The following is a 20,468-nucleotide window of genomic DNA, read 5'->3' as shown; positions in this document are numbered from 1 at the left end:
CTGGGATAGGGTCTGGAGAGGCTCTGAAAGTCCTGTAATTCCCCTGCACTTTCCAGTCTGCCCAGCAAGGGTGCTGTTTGGTAACCTAATCATCCTCAGAAGCTGTTTACCTTCTGGAGCCCAGGCTATGTCTGACTGGGCAGGGCTGGAACTTCAGGGTTCTAGAGAACTCACTTTGCCAGCCAAAATTTGGCTCAATGTGAGGCTGTCTCCCACTTCACTTCTGGCAGATGACTTCCGCAGCTGCCCCAGTCTGCTGCAGCCATCTCCTGGGCAAGGACCAGGCCTCCAGCTGTTGTTTCCCTCAGGGGTAAGCCTCTCCTGTGCAGTTTGCTCAGCTTCACAGCCTGCTGTGTGGATTTGGACTCTTCCATTCCCATGTGTGTCCAGTCAGCCTCTCCTGAGAGTTTGCTGAGGAACTCCATCAGAGTTACCAGCTTGAGGCCTGCCCTACAGACCCTGGACTCTACATTCTCATGGTTATGTGAGACACTTTTATAAATTTTATATCTACGGATATCGCCTGTTGATTCTGTTTCTCTAGAGAACCCTAGCTAATACACCATTTAGGAAGAAGAATTTACACAATTGTGAAATAAATATATGAAAAGAAATTAAACCCACTAAAAAATCACTGAAGTCAACTATTGTTGTTTACCCACAAGACTGCATCAAATTAATATTTGACCATCCTAAGTTATGCCAGTTTAACTCTGTTGTGTCCCCTAGAAAACCTAAGTCCTTTAATCCTCATTCAATATTGCTGGGTGGAGTCTTTTTGTTTCCATGGAGATGTGATCCACCCAATTGTGGGTGGTAACTTTTTGTGTGTGTGGGGGGGGTGGGGGGCAGGCACTGGGAATTGAACCTGGGTCTCTGCATGGCAGGCAAAAATTCTGCCACTGAGCCACTGTCGCACCACCCTGGGTGATAACTTTTGATTAGATGGTTGCCATGGAGCTGTGACTATGGGACACAACGGAATGTGCCCCAGGGAAGCTGTTGAAGATTCCTAGAAAGAAAGCTAGCAGACATCACCATATGTCTTTCCAGCTAAGAGAGAAACCCTGAACGTCACCGGCTTTCTTGACCAAGATGTCTTTCCCTGGATGCCTTAAATTGGACATTTTCATAACCTTGCCTTAATTTGGACATTTTCACAGCCTTAAAACTTAAACTTACAACTTACCAAATTCCCCTTTTTAAAAGCTTTTCTGTTTCTGGTATACTGCATTCCTTGCAAACTAACATATACGGGTTGGGGAGGATGTGGAGCAATGGGAAGTCTCACAGCTCCTGGTGAAAGTATAAATCAGCACAGTCATTTTTAAGGGGGTAAATGCACATAACCTCTGATCCAGCAAGTGTACTCCTAAGAATATCCTGGGCAGCCTGGGGCACGTGTGCACCAAGAAGTCTACACAAATATATTCCCAGCAGCTTTGTTTACAAGATCAGAGTTTAAAAAGAAGAAATCCTAAATGTCTATAGACAAAGGCCTTCAAAGAGATGCACATGGCATATTCCACAATTAAATATTATACCTTTGCTAAAATAACTGAATTACCAGAGCCATGAACAATAAATTACATGGAAGATTCACTGAACCATAGTTTTGATTGAAAGAAAAAAACAAGCCCTGAATAACACATATAGTGAGGAATTTCTATAAAGCATAAAATCAAGGTAAGCTAGATAATATACTATTAACGGGAGCATGTGCTATAAATATTTTCACAAGATCAATGAACAAATACAAGATTCAAATAGTGGGTAAGTATGGAAGCAAGCAAAAGAATGGGATTGAGGTTAGGAAGCACTCATGATGATATTTCAGCTCTTAAGTTATATGGTAGATTCATAGGAAGTCATTATTTTAATTAAACATCATAATTTATGTTTACATTGCACATATTTTGCATATATAAATTATTAAATAAAATAAATTGAAGCTTAGAAAAGTTAATTTAAAAAGAGCATAGCAAAAGTAAAAGAGGGAGCCCTTTTGGCTCTTGGCGCAGCACCACAGCAGTTGGCAAGAACAAGCACCTTACAAAAGGTGGCAAAAAAGGAGTAAGGGGCAAGCCATGGTGGCTCAGCAGACAGAGTTCTCGCCTGCCATGCTGGAGACCTGGGTTCATTTCCCTGTGCCTGCACATGCAAAAAAAAAAAAAAAAAAAAAAAAAACAGAACCAAGAAGAAAGTGATTGATCCATTTTCTAAGAAAAAGTGGTATGATGTGAAAACACCAGCAAGGCTTAATATAAGAAATATTGGAAAAACACTAATCACAAGGAGTCAAGGAACCAAAATTGCCTTTGATGGCCTTAAGGGTCATGATTTTGAAGTGAGCCTTGTTGATCTGCAGAATGATGAAACTGCATTTAGAAAATTCAAGCTAATTACTGAGGATGTGCAGGTCAAAAACTGCCTAACCAACTTCCATAGCATGGATCTTACCCGTGACAAAATGTGTTCCATGGTCAAAAAATGGCAGATCATGACTGAAGCTCATGTTGATGTCAAAACTACCGATGGTTATTTGCTTCATCTGCTCTGTGTTGGTTTTACCAAAAAAACGCAACAATCAGATATGGAAGACCTCTTCTGCTCAGCACCAACAAGTCCGTCAAATCCAGAAGAAGATGATGGAAATCATGACCCGAGAAGTGCAGACAGATGACTTGAAAGAAGCAGTCAATAAGTTGATTCCAGACAGCATTGCTAAAGACATAGAAAAGGCTTCCTAATCTTTTCATACTCTCCAGGATGTGTTTATTGGAAAAGCAAAAATGCGGAAGAAGCCCAAGTTTGAGTTGGGAAAACTCATGGAGTTCACATGAAGGTACTAGTTCTGGAAAAGCAACTGGAGATGAGATGGATGCTAAGGTGGAAGAAGGTGACAGATATGAGCCACCAGTCCAAGAATCTGTTTAAAATTCAGACTTTCAAAAGTGACAAATAAAAAGTCTTATTTGTGGAAAAAAAAAAAGTAAAAGAGGGAGCCCAGGTTTAAATGAAGCGGGGGTAGAGGGAGGCTGTTAAACAAGGACAGCCTGATGCTTAGATATTGTAAACACTCTCTTATCATTGATTTCAGTAGATCTCAAATTTGAATACATACTGGAATCACCTAGGGAGTTTTAAAAAATACTAGTATCTGGTTTCCACTTCTAGAGAGTCTGATTTAATTGGACCAGGGTAGGGTCTTGACCTCAGGATTTTTAAAAGTTCCCCAGGTAATTCTAACATGCAATAATGTGTGAGATCCACCAATCTATTCTAAAATAAATCAAATAATGTCACAAGGACTGTCCCACTTATTTGAAAGATTAAAATGAAAATGTACATTTTGATTAAACAAAATGTTACTTTTAGCCCAAATTTCTTTCTTTGCACTAAGATAATGTTGAAGGAAAACAGAGATATAATGTAGACATAATGCTTTTTTTTACATATATAATGCTTTTCTAATCCAAGAATCTGGATGAGGCAAGAATATATATTAGTATAAACATTTTACTAGTAAATGCAATATAAAATGTAATAAAATATTTTATTTGACATCAGGAAATAGATATATGGTTGAAATATTATAATGAACAACAAAATGAGTGTCATTAATTTAATGTCATGTTTATAATCTTTATATTCATGAGAATGAAAGGGATTTTCTGGTCTGTTTGAAAGAGTGATTCTTTCTATTGTTGAATATCAATTGAAAGAAATAAATATTTACTGAATAAACAAAGAACAAATTCATGTTCCCTCTACTTGTAGAGAACCTCTATGCTAAGTATAATACTGACAAAGAGATGCAGATCTTAAAATATGTATCTCATATATAGTTGAGGTTATTCTTACTACATTTTGTTTTCAAATTAGGTACGGTTATTTGTAATTTAATCCTGTGATATTGTAGTACATTTTCATTCAAATCACAAAATTTCAACAAAAAAATCCCATTCACAAATTATTATGGAAATTTAAGGACTACGTTAAAAATTTTTACAATTTTTTTTCTAGTAGCTTTTTTTGTAGTTCGTTTCAGGAAGATTTCCATTTTCCATATGCTAAAAATTAGGTGAGTATATTAAATTCACTTGTAATATATACTATCTAAGCTCTTCAGCAATTAAAAATGATAGTGAATGCAGTTTTATTTCATAAAAATAATTGATACTTTTTTATATCTTTTATATTTATATAAAAATACTTTATATTTGCAAAGAAGATGCAAATAATTTTGATGACTTGGAGTTTGTAAATAATATCACCCATACGTATTGGATCGTAAGAATGGTAACCAAAAATACAGATTTTTGGTTAATAAAAGCCTACTTTTCATATGTGTAGAGCCTTCTGTTTTTACTTCAATGTTGCATTTATAGAAATTGATTTAGGGTGCCATCATGAGGCACACTGACTATGTCCAAGAAGCAAATGCATAATAGAGTAGAATATATTTCTATCATGGCAATACTACAATTTTATGAGTAAAATTTAATTCTGTTTAAAACTTCTCAGTTCAAATGAGAGGACACATTCTATTCTTTGACAACCAGGATATTTCCCTTTCTGGAAAGTTCATAAAATAAAATAAATATTATAAATACAAAACCTTGGCAACAACAGTTAGGCTAACTCGTGATCTTCCCCATTATCAAATTTAAGTGATTGGATGAGGCCATCATATAATCTCAATTTTAAGGGAAAAATATTTTACTTCATCTCTCTGGGTGTAAAGAATTTAACTCTGTGCCACTCAGCTACCATAAAAAAATGAGACAGCACAGAAGAAAGAAACAGAATAAATGTATATTTTGAAATTGAGTGCTATGTCTTCAGTAGAAAGAGAAAAAGACAGGGTTATCAGATTCCTAGAATCTGGCCAGTAACTTTCTGACTGATCAAAGGTAAGTCAATTAATTTATCTGTGCCTCAGTTTCCTCATCTGTCAAATGAAGGGTTTGGATCAGATTTATCTATGATCGCCTCCAAATCTATATTTCTCCTAAAGTTTTATCCTCTATTGCACTTTTAATAAGGTTTAGGTATCAACACCAACAATAAATTAATAAATGAGTATTGAAAACCTGTGGGAGATGGCACCATGGGATCAACAATTCCATCCTAACCAAAAGGGGGGAAAGAAGTGCAATTAATAAAGTATCAGTGGCAGAGAGAGTTCAAATAGAGTAGAGAGGCTATTCTGGAGGTCACTCTTACACAAACTTCAGTTAGACCTTGCTACCTATCAGAACTTGCCAAACCCTAACCAAAAGCATTCCAGCCAATCCTAAAGAACACCAAGGGCAGTATATAAGATTCCACAAAGGTTCCATGCACTAGGGTAACTTTCTAGAAACCTACAATCTCCAGATGGGTCCCTGAACCAGATAAGTCCTGAAACCTAGAGGGTCCAGTCTCTCCAGAACATCAGATGGTTCCATTCCCCTACTATCGACAGCCCCTTCCAACATGAAGGAATTAGAATGTTCATAGCCCAAACACCCCTTAAGAGTGGGATAGAAAGATCAAAGGCTATGGTGGAGTTATACAAAGAAGATAGGATTTAACAAATGAATATGAATGCTGAATCATTAAATTGATATTTCTTTTAGTCTCCAGTACCTTAGAGGAACAAGAAGTAAAAACCTAAAATCATGGAATTTTAACCCATACCAAACTCTGAAAACTGTTCTATAACTAATTGTGCTTTGCATTGAAATGTATTGCTTTTTTGTATTCTATATAATTTTCACAAAAAAGAAAAAAAAGTCAATTGTGATGACAAAAAAAATATTTATTCCTTCTGGAACAGCCCATGACAAACTCTGGGATCTGTCCTATAATTACTCGTTGAAGAATTCTTTGAAAACTATTGCTTTTTTCTTTCTTTGCTTTGTATATATGTTATATTATACAATAAAAAACGTTAAAAAAAGAGAAAACTTGTGGAAGAAATAAAAGATATCAGGAACTGAAGCACAATTCAGAGGGTAAAAAGGCAGTACAAAATTAAGTGATCAGATGTGTTCTAGACTACAACATATTACAGATATCCAAGAAAGAGAAGATAAAAAAAATGAGGGCTGCAACTTTTTCAGCAGCTTTGTAGGGATGTGAAACTTGAATTGAGCATAGCATAAAGAAGCACTCAGGTAAGTGAGAAGAATGTACAATTGGAAGAAAAACGAACAATGTAAAAAAGTAAGCAGTTAAAGAGACAAGGGCCATGTAGACTAATCAAGCATGCTTGTTTTGTCCTGCATGGGATTTTAATAATCAGGAAAATTCAGGCAAAAATCCGTATTTTTCAGCTTCTCTTGGAAGGGGAAGATATGGCAACAATGGGCCATGGCTCCCTATATGGCGAGGCTGTCCCTTGACATGGCATATACTTTCTCTAGTTTATCTCATTCTCCCCAAGCTGGCCTGCTTTACACATTTATTTTACCTGTCTAGGCCCTGCCTCTATTAATTTTAGTCTGTAACATGATATAGAATCTTATAAGCCAAAGTGGGGAGAATCAAAATAGAGGACAGGTAGGAAATTAGTAAAGAACATGGGTAATTTGAGTTCCTAGAACAATTTAAATGCATCTATGCTATCAAACCTAAGTTAAAGTCTTTTTAAATAAACAAGAAAACTATGAAGAGTACATATATAAATGACAGTATCACCAAATCTGGAAGTTCACTTACACTCTAATCCCATATTTATGAAATGAACTTCATATATTAAAGCAAGAGGAAAACAAAAATGTCTGCTTTATTAAATAAACTATATCCCTGTAGCCACACCACTTGACTCTACCTAAGGAAAAGAATGTTGATGATGGAATTAAAAACAGCCCAACTGATCATTTCATTGCACAAAGGTTTTGCATATTTAGAACATACATGGCTCAGACTCTTTCTTAGCTTTTTTCACAGGGGAGTCCAAATACTTAAAAAAATAAAAAAGCATTTTCCAATTCTGGTTCTGGGAATGATGGAGCACCTCGATTCAAAATTACCCTCCCAGAGATGACAATCATAAGTTCTGGATTTTAAAAAGCAAAAACAAAACAAAACAAAAAACTATTTTAAGACACAGTAGAGCAGCCAAAAAGCAGGCATAAACTGGAGGCAACTGAACTCTTGAAAGAAAAGAAATGCAATAGGATGATGTCAACATTTACATGACCCCCCTGAGGACAAACTCCTGTCTACCCAGATACAGAATGAATAATGATAAAAAAATCTGCAGGCTTATTGCTTCTGGTGTCAGAGGATAGAGTTTGGGGCTTCCAGGGTGGCTGGAAGTTAGAAAAGAAAATCTCAGAAAGCAGGGCGCCCTAAAGAAGCCTGAAAATCTGCATATGAATTCCCATTAAATACTGGCTTATGAACTGCACACATGTGGCAGCGTCTCCAGAGAACACAGCAAAAGGCAACAGCAAGAAGGCTGAAGATCTCCACAGAAATTTAAGCTGCTGACCACTGCAGAAAGGGAGTTTACAATTTGCACACCGCCAATTCTGAGGAGCTTGGTAAAAACTGCTGGTTTTCCATTAAACTCCAAAAGATCACAACTTCATAGTAAAGACTATATCCTGGGACTAAGGGATTTTCTTTAATAAGTTGATATATAGGAACTCTGTATTTTATGCATGATTTTTCTGTCAATCTATAACTCCTCTCAAAAAGAAAAAACGATGAAGGGCTACAGTGAAATAGACCCTTCAAATAAAGTGAAAAGCAAACCTCTGTAGTGGAAAAGAGTCAATAATTAAAGTGCTACCTATCACAAAAATCCAAACTCTTTATAGGATGTTACCAGAATTCAGAGTTTCCACAATGTTCTCATACAGGTGATATGATACATATTAAGTAGACTTTGATATGTTAAAGATGAATGTTGAAACCCTTTAAACTATCATTGAATAACACAAAATAAAAGAGAATATGGCAAAAGGGAAAGTCCCACAAATAAAGATATTTAATAATATTAAAAGGTTCAGTTCTTCAGTGAGTTATAAACATCATAAATGTATGTGCACTTAATAAGAGATTCAATAAACATAAAGCAAATACTGGCAGAACAAAAAAGGGATGTAGACAAATACATGATGGTAGTTGGAGATTTTTAACCTTCTCTCTTACTAATACAAAGAATTAGAAACAAAGTAAAAAAAATAGCAAAATAGAGGTTTTAATGATATCAAAAACCACTTTGAGTTAATTTGATATTTATAGAGCACTACTTGCAACAACTTCAGAACATATTTTTTCAAGTGCAAATGGAGCATTTACCAACATAGAACAAATGCTGTGCTATAAAAGTCTCATTAAACTTTTAAAAATTGAAATTTTATAAAATGTGATCTCTGATGACAACGTAATTATATTAGATGCAATAAAAATAAAATAGCCACAAATCTCCTAAATATTTGAAATTAAAGAACACCCTTATAAATAGCATAGGATCAGAAAAGAATTTAAAAGGACAATAAGCAAAGATTGTGTACTGAATTATAATGAAAATATACCTCAAAGCAAAGCTTAGAGTGAAATTTATAGCTCTAAAAGCTTATCTTAGAAAAGAACAGTTTTAAAATTAACATTCTAAATTTTCACCTAAAGATGCTAGGAAAAGGATACAAAGTATGCCCAAAGTAAATAGAAGGAAAAATAAATACAGGAGCAAAAATTAATGAAATGGAAAACAGGCAATAATAAAAATAATAATAACAAAATCAAAATTTGGTTCTTTAAACAGTTCAGTAAAATACATAATCTGCTAACAAGCATGCTGTAGTGAAAAAGAAGAAAATACTAGTTAGCAGCAACAGGAATAAAGGGGAGGGTTTCACTACAGCTCCTACAGAGATTTAAGTAAAAGTAAATCAATATCACTTATAATTTTATGCCAATATATCTGACAACCTAGGTGAAATTAATGATTCTTTTTAAGACACAGATTACCAAAACTGACCTAAGAAGAAATAGAAAATATAAATACCTTCATATCTATCAAGGAAAATGAATGCTACCAAAACACCCCCCCCCCAAAAAAAAATTTCAGGCATATTTTTTCACTGGTGAATTCTTACAAACTTTTAAGGCAGAAACAATAATAACCAATTGTATGCAAAATATTTCAGAAAGTATAGGAGAGGGAACACTGGCAAACTCATTTTCAGTGTAACCTGAATACCAAAACCTGGCAGCGCATTACAAGAAAATTTTACAGATCAAAATATCTCATGAACAAGAACGCAAAAATAATTAAGAAAATATTAGCATTTAAAATCCTGCAATATTTAATAAGGAAAATACAGAATAACCTAGTGAAATTTATCCTAGTGGAATTTATCAAATCAACAAAGTTGATTTGAAATAAAAAACAAGTCAGTGTTATTCTCCCTGTTAATAGAAAAAAAATTGAAAACCTATGAGAACATCTCAAAAAGAGCAGAAAAAGCATTTGACAAAATTCACTCCTTCCAATGAAGTCTTAGAAAACCAGAAATAGAAGTGGAGCCTCTAAATCTGATAAACGGCATTTACAAATAAAAATCTACAGCTATGACCATGCTTAGCAGTGAAGTATTTTGTGATTTTTCCAAAAGATTCAGTGATAAGGCAAGGATTTCACTTTCTACTCAACATTGTAATTAAGATATTAGTGCCATAAAGCAAGAAAATAAAACAGGCACAAAGATTAGAAGTGAAGAAATAAAGTTGCCTTTATTCACAAAATGCCTGATTAAATACAAAAAGCATTCTAAGGGATTTCCAAAGCAAATGTCAGAACTCGAAACTGAATTTAGCAAAGTTACAGAATACAAAGCCAGTGAATAGAGAATTGAAATGAAAAATGTAATAGCATAAAAAGCATTAAAACTTATATATTTAGTGAAAAACATGCAAGACTACTACATTGAAAATTATAAGCCATTGCTTAAAAAATTAATAAATAAATATTTTAAATGATATGTCATGTTTATGTATCAGAAGATTCAATATTTTGAGGATGTCAATTTTCAGCAATTTTATCTATAAATTCAACACAATCTCAATCACTACCCAACCAGCTGTTTTTAAATATTAAAAACTGACAAATCAATTCCATAATCTATATGCATAGAATCTCAGATAGCCAAAACTGGAACAAAGTTGGTTGATTCAATTACTTGATTTCAAGACAGTATAAAGCTAGAGCAATTGTATTACGGTATCCAATAATGGTACAAGTGAAGGATAGATGAATACATCGATTGAATAATTGAGGAAACAGAAGTTATCCCCCTATGCTGTCAAGTAATTTTCAGCTAAGATGTCAAGGCTACTCAAAGGAGAAAGAGCCATCTCTTTAACAACCTTGCAATAGGGATAGATAACTTAGAGAGTGCAGAAAAAGAAGTAAAATAATTTTATAAAAAAAAATTTTATAAGACTTCAAAATTAAATTTAGCTCATCACGAAATACAATTAAGAAAATGAAAGGATATGACATGTATTGGGAGAAAACACTCACAAACCAAATATATCTGAATAAGCACTTGCACCCAGACTATCTTTGAAAATTGAGTTGTAGGATTTCTTAATACAAACAATTCAATAAGAAAAAAAAAAAAAAAACCAGACATGTCACAAAAGGAGACGAACCAGTAGACAAGCTGTACACAAAAAGGGTTTTAACACTATTAATCAAGAAATGCAAACTAAAACCACAGTGAGATGCTACTATATACCCACTAAGATGACTAAATTTAAAAGACTAGCAATATCAAATATTGGCAATGACATAGAACAACTGAAAATTTTGTACATTATTGGTGGGGCATTTGGGAAAACAGATTGGCAATTTTTATAATGCAAAATATACATGTGCTTTATGACCTAGAAATTCCATCCCTAGATATTTATCCAAGCAGTTGAAAAAAGGGGTAGACATGGAAATGTGTACATGAATAGAGCACACAAGGAAACAACCCAAATGTGCATCAGCAGAAGATGAGTAAACAAATCGTGGCAAATTCAACGTTAAGAATACTTCTCAGCAATGAAAAGGAAGAGACCTCTGGTACACATAGAAGTTGATAAACTACAAAAGCGTAAGTTTGAGCAAAGATGATTATTGCATGATTCCATTTATATGGAGTCCCCAAACTGGCAAAACTAATCCATAGTGATAGAAATCAGAACAGTAGTTACCTAAAGGGGCTTGGGATTGACTACCACCCCCAAAATAAAGTTGTCCTAACAGTCTGCTATACTTTAGGATCTATAGGCTGAATGACATTAGTATCTATCACACACACACCTACCAGTGAGGTCACCAACAACATTCTGTAATAGACAGGACAAATGCTTTCCTTTCCTCTACCTCCTTTATCAGTCAATTCACAAAATACATATTACATGTTTCTCAAGTGTCAGACAACCTGTCTGCTTTTCAATGTTTCATAAGGATATAAATATTATGAAACCTGTCTGCAGTTTTCCGTAATTGAATTGTAAAAGGAAACTCGTACATAGTCACGCAAACAAACAATGAACCATGGATGGAAGAACTGCTGAATGATTCCACTGGTCTTTCTTTTTTGAGGACAGCAGAACCACTGCAGCATCAAGGGGCTGGAATGGTCACTTTGGTAGCTAAAAATTATTGGTTAGTTTGTGTTGTCAAAGTACAAAGCTTTGGCAACCTATAAATAGCTCTGTGTAAAGAACTTTGACCAGGTAGCTAAATCTATATAAACAAGTCGAAATACAAGAATGTGAAATGGTGTGGTCTGTTTGCAAAACATTCTTCACTTGCCCTCCTATAGGGAGGGCAGATTAATAACAACCTTATTTCTGTAACATATTTAGGAATACATATCTTATTTCTGGAATAAATTTACTCCTGATAACCCACCAAAATGTTTCTCAAAGAAACTGATGTTTCCCCATTGTTTCTAGCATGCTTGCAAACACAAATGGATGAAATAAGTGGCCTGAACACCGTTTACCTGCCTACAACGGAACAGAAAAGGAAAATACATGTCCATCGTTGTATTAAGCCACACCAAATGAAAATGCTGAGGAAGCACTTGAGCTAAAGATAAATCCTAATCTAAAGCATTAAACTCTGTGAAGACAAAATATTGGCATTTAATCTATTAATTAGCTTCTGTTTATAAAGGAATTGCAAGAGAAAAGTAGAACATAAATACTAATTAGCTTATAATTAATCGTTATACTACTTTATTCTTGTGATGCTACACAGCCCTGCAGAGGGAATTAGAATGACATTTTAAGTATAATCAAGGGTAAAAACTTTATAGGGTAACTTTTCATGTGACAAATTTCGGTAGATTTAGCCATCGAATGAATGCATCATTGGTGATCATTTTAAAAGTTTTCATGGTGGGTGTGATTTAAGAAAAAGAAAAAGACCTTCCAGATCCTAAATAGTTGCTCAAGAATTGGCTGTGTGCCTGGAATTTCACCATTAAAAATTCATTCCATAGGGTCAATAGCTTTGGGGCCTTTAAGAGACCTCCATGAAATTTTCAGTAACTGTTGAAAGAAAAACCCCTTAAGACATTATAAACTAACACCTCAAAAGTCACTGGTAGAAGCTTGCAAAGAATAAAAGAGGCAGTTTGTGGGAAACCATTTTAAGAAGCACCCTCAGAAATGGGGAAAAGCTCTCATTATTTCATTTGCTTAGGTCTACTATGTATTAAGACTCTTATAGGGAAGCAAGATTTTGTTTTGCTTTATTTTAATAGAGCTATACTGACTAACTGTAGGGTTAAGGGTAAAAAAAATTACATGTAATGTAAAATGAATTTTAGGATTAAAACCACTATCAAAATGGGAAATAGCTTTGCTTATTACTGGAAATTTTGTGATAATAAGGAAAAGAAATATTTACCACAGAAATGCATGCCGATGTTATCAAATGTTTGGGAAATACCATAGGTATAAAAACAAAATAGTTAACAGAACTTAAACATTTTTGTGTTTTTGTTTTTGCAATAAACTTCTTTATGGAATGTGTGTATGTGTGTGTGTTTGTGATTTTTAAACAAATTAAATGCATGCAAATACCTAAAGAAAAATACCTAAAATTGAAAAACAATTTCAAAAGTCTGACCTTTTAGGATTATTGTAATTTTTAAAATGTTTCATTTCATAAAGTCTCCTCTATTATTACTATACATGCCAATGCCGTTCAGTGAATTGGTCAAACACTGCCCTCATCAGGTCAAAAATGGTTTACCAGTGAATTTCTGCAGTTGGCAGGGGCTGAAACCATACAGTTGCCAGGTTGGAATCATGTAACTACAGATATATAATGTAATTCCAATCAGTGTTGGGAAGGGCAAGTCCCAGAAGAGGAATTGTCAGCAGAAATTCAGTTCAAGACCAGTTACTGCATCTTGAAAGGGGATAAACGAACGAGAGACACGTGCATTTAATTCTGCCTTCACCTTCAGGCCACAATCCATTTTCTTTAAAAGGGAAAATGGCTCACGTCGCTCCCCTGGTTAAAACTTTCCAATGACCTCTATGTGGACTGAGAATAAAATCTGAACTCTTTATTTGGACCTAGGAGCTCTGCATGATCCGTCTCTGGGCGACAACCTCACCGCCACTCCTCTCCTCCCGCTCACTGCTCTCCAGACACCACGACCCTCGTTTTATTTGCCACACATCGTGATTCCTTTCCTTCCTCTGGCTTTGTACTCACTGTTTCCGCCGCCTACGCTTTTACAAGGCAGGCTCATTCTCTTCCAGGGGGCCTCAACCTGAACTCACCCCCCTCAGAGGTCTTTCCGGGCTGCCTAATGGAAATCCTCCAGTGACTTTCCATCTTATCACCAGGTTAATTTCACATGTGGGGACTTAATGGTAATGACCTTATTTGCTGATTGATTTATTTCTATTGTATTTCAATTTATAAAGTATGTGAAAGTGGTCCGTGTAGTTGTGTTTTTCACAACTATATCTCCAATATTTAGCACAGTGCCTGGACTATAGCAGAAATTTCAGCTACGTTTTCCTTCCTATTATTGCTATATTTTAATTTTTTTTTAATTAGGGAAGTTGTAGGTTTACAGAAATGTCATCTAAAAAATATAATGTTCCCAAATACCCCCCTCTTGTTGACATTCTGCATCAGTGTGTACCTTTATTATGATTGATGAAAGAATATTAGAATATTAACTATAGTTATATAGTTAGTTATAGTTAGTCACACTAAGTATATTTTCCCTTTATACCACCCTATTATTCCACCTTGCTATAGTGTCATGCATTTGCTATAATTAATGAAAGAACATTCTTATACTTGTACTATTAACCACAGTCTATCATCCACAATGGTGTGCACTGTGTTATTCAGTACGACATTTTATCTTCTAACTTTATTCTAGTAGCATACATGACCCAAAACTTCCCCTTTCAACCACATTCACAAGCACTCTTAATTAGCACTCACAGTAATGTGCTACCATCATCACTATCCATTTCCAAACATTTACAATCGACCTAAATAGAAATTCTGCACAAATTAAGCATCAGCTCCCTCTCTCTATTACCATTCTTTTCCCTAATAACCTTTATCTATGAGACTCTATGAGTTTGCTCATTATAATTAGTTCACATCTGTGAGATCATACAATATTTGTCTTTTTGTGTCAAGCTTATTTCACTCAACACAATGTCCCCAAGGCTCATCCATACTGTGGCATGTATCAGAATTTCATTCCTTCTGACAACGGAAAAGTATTCCATAATATGTACATAGCATTTTTTGTTTTTTGTTTGTCCATTCATTGGTTGATGGATTCTTGGGTTGCTTCCATTTTCTAGCAACAGTCAATAATGCTACTATAAACATCAGTGTGAAAATGTCTGCTTGAGTCCCTGCCTTCAGTTCTTCTGGGTATATACCTAGTAACAGGATAGTCGGATCATAGGGCAATTACTATATTTAATTTCCTGAGGAATCTGCAAACTGTCTTATATAGCAGCTGCACCATTTTACATTCCCACCAGTAGCAAATGAGTGTTTCTATTTCTCTACATCTTCAACACGTGTAGTTTTCTGCTTTTCAGTTTTTTTTTTTAAATAGCAGCCATACTAGTAGGTATGAAATATCTAATTGTGGTTTCTGTTTGCATTTCCCTAAAAGCTAGTGATGTTGAACATATTTTCATGTTCTTTTAACCCATTTGTATTTCCTGTTTGGAAAAATGTCTATTCAAGGTTTTTTTTTGGCCTATTTTTATTGGATCGGTTCTTTTTATTGTTGAGTTTTAGGACTTCTTTATATCTTCTGGATATTAAACCCCTGTGGGTATTGTGATTTACAGATCTTTTCTCCTATTGAGTAGATTGCTTTTTCCCTTTCTTGACAAAGTCCTTTGAAACATAAAAGTTAGTTTTGTTTTGTTTTTCAATTCTATGAAGGTCCCATTTATCTAGTTTTTCTTTTGTTTCTTGTGCTTTGGGTGAAACGTCTAAGAAACCATTGCTTACCACAAGATCTTAAGATGCTTTTCTATGTCTTCTAGGCTTTTCATGGCCCTGATTCTTACATTTAGATCTTTGATTCACTTTGAGTTAATTTTTGTATAAGGTGTGAGAATGGGAGTTCTCCTTCGTTCTTTTGGATATGGATATCCAGTTCTCCCAGCACTATTTGTTGAAGAGATTATTCTGTCCCAGTTGAGTGAATTTGTCAGCCTTGCCAAATATCAATTACCCCTAGATGTGAGGGTGTATTTCTGAACTCTCATTTGATTTCATTGGTCAATATATCTATCTTCATGCCAGTACCGTGCTGTTTGACCACTGGAGCTTTGTAATATGCTTCAAAGTCAGGACGTATGAGTCGTCCACTTTGTTCTTTCTTTTCAAGACTGTGAACTTCTTGATTTATATCACTTTTCATCCAGATGCTTCAGACATGTGTACCCAGAGCCTAAATGAGTCAAGTCTGCCTATGTTGGAATTCTATAAGGTCATTTTGCCAGGAGCTTTGTTCTCCTCCATAAGCTCATTCTTCTAGCCCTATAATTCAGAAATGCACAGCAGAGTAGGCCTTAAATTGTGCTGCTTGATTTACAGCACAATTATCTTTTGCCTTAAGAAACTAATCTGAGTGGCTGTCAAATGACTGGACATTAAATGGAGCTTGTCAATTTCTTAGAGAAAAATGTTGCCTTTGACTTTTCTGTATCCAAGGAACAGAACGGTATGAGGAAATAGGATAATTGAGCCTTTGCATGTGACTCTTCATCTTTTCTTCCCTCTTTTTGTTGTTCATGAGTCATACAACAATCTATTCTTTGGATTATCTTCACAGTTTATAAGCCTATATCAATCTGGCAATTTGCAAGCAAGGCACAGGATGAATGTGTGTAGCTATTGCATTAGTCATGGTTCTCTAGGGAAACAGAACCAACAAGGGACCTGAAAATATTATGAGATTTTCATAAAAATTGTCTCACACAATGGTGGAGATGCACAAGTTCATATTCCATGAGGCAGGCTACAAGCTGGGAACTCCCATGAAGATTTTTGATGAATTTCCTAGGAGAAGCTGGCTGGCTGAAATAGAGATGGAAATTCTCTCTGACTGACTGAAATCATCACTTCTCCTTTTAAAGCCTTCAACTGATTGATTGAGACTTTTCTCATTGTTGAAGGCAATCTTCTCAGCTGATTGTAGATATAATCAGGCATACATGCAATTAACTTACTGATGATTTAAGTCCATGAAACATCCTTACAGTAACAATCAGGCCCGTGCTCGCTTGACTAAACTACTGGACACCATCTCCTGTCTAAGTTGCCACATAAGCTTAACTATCACAGGTATAAATGAAAAAATAAAGCTATTTGTCTACTTTTAGAAATAATAGTCACATTTGACAGTTACATTTTTTTTTGGCTGTTAAACTGTTTTATTAGCTCTACAAATTTCTTACAAACTTTGGATAATTATATAGCATATAGATATGTAATATATCACCTTGACAGTTACATTTTAATTAGTTGCTGTAAACTTTTATAATAATTTTTATCTTACAATGCCGACATTCTACAATTCTATATTAAAACTCTCCTTTGAAATGTAAATCAATGGAGCACCAATTAGAAGAATAAATAAATATGAAGGACACATTTAATATAGCTATGTCAGCAGAGGAAAGTGGGTTCATTGCAAGTTTAATGTGCTGGGCTTTCAAAGAGGGATACACATGCTAGGGATGAAGAGAAAAGAACTATAGCATTAAAGATAATACAAGAACTTGCCACATGAGTATGAGCAGGTACTTGTTTTCATACATGAATTCCTGAAGATTTTAGCTCAAGAGAGTTAATAAATTTGAGTTGATTCTCATTGATGTACCTCACAAGAGAGTCTATTTCAACTGTCAATGTGTTGCTGAATCTCAATGAATATTATGACAACTTCCCAAAACCAAACTGGAGGTGAAGAAATCTTATCCTCACTCTGCTGTCCTGACCTGGTCTTGATCTCGGTGATCTTGGACATGACATTTAACCTTGCTAGGGCTTAGTTTCCTCCGATTAGACACAACGAGCCCTGTGCTCTATGGCTCTTCCAGAGGAACAGCTCTAGAAACTGGTGACAGCCCTCTTCTCTCCTGCTCTGGCTGGTCTATCTCTTCCTCTGTGGACCCAGAATTTGGGCAGGGATGGGGATGGTGACAGGAAAGGATGGACGAGTGATGGCAGGTGACTCTACCATCCCTGCATGGTTTCATTGTGCTGCTGTCTTCTTGCATACAGAAATCAGGCTCACACACCTAATTCCTTACATCTCTTATCATTAAAACATAGAAGGTGGCTATTGTTCTGGGCTAGCTTAACCTTCAGTGTCTCCCTAATGGTAATTGCTTTCTATCAAGACTATAAGACCGTGCCTATCATAGTAAACAGTGGTCCCAGGTTATACAAAGGACTAGGAGCCAACTTTCTATCACACCTTAAGATACCAGTGGGTATTAAGTTAGCCATTCTTTTCCATCCACCATAGAGTTTTAGTTTTGTTTGGGTTGTGTGTATGTGTGTGTGTGTGCATGCACACTTGTGGGTGAGTCTCTTTTTCCTCAGATTATTAAATATAGTTATTTTAAAAACCTACTGAAACTTGAACATATTAAAATTTTTTATGGTCAATTTTACTCCTCATCATTTTATTCCCCAACAGTATGTAAATGCAAATGGGCAGGGGAAACAGTATTAAAGGTTGTTGGTTCACATAAGGGAGTGAAATATGGCAATTGTTCCACTTTTGTGACCCACCTAGGCAGCCGAATAGGATCATTCAAGTCTTAAAGGGAATTTCAGGGGTGTTAATTACCCACTTTGTCTGTCCACATGAATCAAATTAACTGTCCCCTTGTCCAGTGCTCATTCATGCCATAACATGATAGCCATGATTAAAGGTGAATGATATGGAACAGCTTTCTGACAGTGAGGCTTACTTAGCAACAGAGCATGTGACCAATGAATAATTTCCATTATTAATGATTGGAAACCCCATCAGGTAGGGGATAGTTTGATGCATTCCTGATTGTGAAAAGGAAACAGAGAAAATGCCGTTTTGAAATTTCTGTTAGTGCTTCCATTTATTTGGTAGTACACTCTTTCTTAAATATATAGTGTTTGGTATATATATATATATATATATATATATATATATATATATGTTTTTTTCTCCCAAAACACAATTAAATTTTTATTTTTCATATCTTTCAGCCAAATTACCACTACCTTTATCATGCCCCTACATATATCTGATCCGGTGGTAATAAAAATCTGAAATACAGGGCTAAAAAGTTACTGCTTACTGAGATCAGTGTAGAAGAATTGACAGTAAAACTACTCACTGGGGCTATCTTGGCTCATGTGTAATATTGATGGATTTCTAGCATCCAGAATTTAGAGATATTCACAACACTGGCATTATTAATATAGTAGTACATGGACCTGATCGAGAGAGGGAAAAAAGAGCTGTCAAATTATGTGACTTTTTTTCTTTTGATATGCATGCACTTGTCACCCCCTCTTTTTGATTGCTATCTCAATATGCTTAACATGTGCTTGATTCTTTGGCCAGCTGTGTTTAGAATTCTGCGTGACAGCAGTGCTGTGTAATGACTGAGAACAGCTAGGATGAATATAGAGATGTTAGAAGTTTTTCCAAAATGAGTCAGGGAGTCTTGCTGGTAGCTTTAGGGAGGCTGGGCTTTGGTTCAGTCGCTTTTGCTGCTGTGGCTGCCACTTCCGCTACTATGTACTACAAGTCTCTACCACGTTCATCAGCACTACTGTGATCTGCTGACAGACTGGGAATAAGATGGGAGAAAATTCAGGCTGGGCTAATCCAACTCACACCTGACGTTAAGTGCTTCAGTGACCAATCAGTAGAACATCAAGCAAGAGGTGCCTGGCCCAGATTCTGGGTGTGAGCTAAATGCTCTGCCTAAGTCCATGGACTGGGTCACTGCTGACTCTCACCAGGCTCCTCTCTCCCAGCCAGAGAGTCAGGGGAGTTGTCTGGGCATCAAATGGAATTCACCTTTTGTCCTCCTCCCTGCACTTTATCCATGGAGAAAGGGGAATACTACACAGGCATTTGGAAATTTGCAAGGGTAAGTAGGTCAGATTTTAACATGCATGGCCTGTAAAGAGGGACTCCTAAAATTACTGCTGGCTGCAACACATGCTGTTTCTAGCCCAGCAAGAAAAGAAGCTGGGGAAATTATTTTATGTGACTATTTGTTTGCTATGATTCATTTATCACAACCTGTCCTTGCTTGATATCAATTTGCTAATAGGTGGTTGATTTGTCAGCCAGTTGTGCTTACAATTCTGTGTGACAATATTGGTTTGCTTTCATAAATGGTTGAGTAAAATTTCAGTGCTTGAGAAGGGCTTTCTTCTTTGAATAACTTTATGTACAGGAGAGAAAAAAAAGAAAGAACCACTTGACATTCATTCTGTCTTAACAAGACTCAGGTTAGTGAACTATTGTGAACTGCTAAGATTTTAGCGGCACATCACTTGAGATATGATGGATGTTTAGCAATTACTGACCTTATACTGCAGTGACAGGGTTGCTGTTGAAAGTGGAAGTTGTTCAGAAATGATAAATGGATATGACAATTTATTAAAGTTAGAAGGCATGATTTTTGTTGGATGTAAATGCACACATTTAAGAAGTAGGTGGAAGATGAAAAAAAAAAATACCTGAAAGTGGAATTTAGAAATTGAAAAAGTTTGGGGAAGAAAGATGTATCTCTAAAACACACCAAATTTATAAAGAAATACAGAAATTCTAGAAATCTAACAGCTATATGATTTGGAGAACTTAAAGACATGCATGAAACGGAAGTGCTGCACAATAATTCACACTTTCATGGAACCCATCTCCAAT

General features: G+C 35.5%; 1 protein-coding gene and 1 pseudogene across 2 annotated transcripts in view; one reads left to right on the top strand and one right to left on the bottom strand.

The window, feature by feature from the left end:
- The window catches only part of TMEM232 (transmembrane protein 232), a 341,832-nt gene that overhangs the window by 95,741 nt on the left and 225,623 nt on the right, over window positions 1–20,468 (bottom strand). The gene's annotated exons all lie outside the window — the stretch shown is intronic.
- LOC143665759 (small ribosomal subunit protein eS1 pseudogene) lies at window positions 1,718–2,937 on the top strand (annotated as a pseudogene).

The sequence above is a fragment of the Tamandua tetradactyla genome, chromosome 21 (assembly GCF_023851605.1).
Source record: "Tamandua tetradactyla isolate mTamTet1 chromosome 21, mTamTet1.pri, whole genome shotgun sequence".
Taxonomy (NCBI): domain Eukaryota; kingdom Metazoa; phylum Chordata; class Mammalia; order Pilosa; family Myrmecophagidae; genus Tamandua; species Tamandua tetradactyla.
The sequence above is the reverse complement of the archived record's forward strand: the minus strand, read 5'-3'. Positions and strand labels throughout refer to the sequence as shown.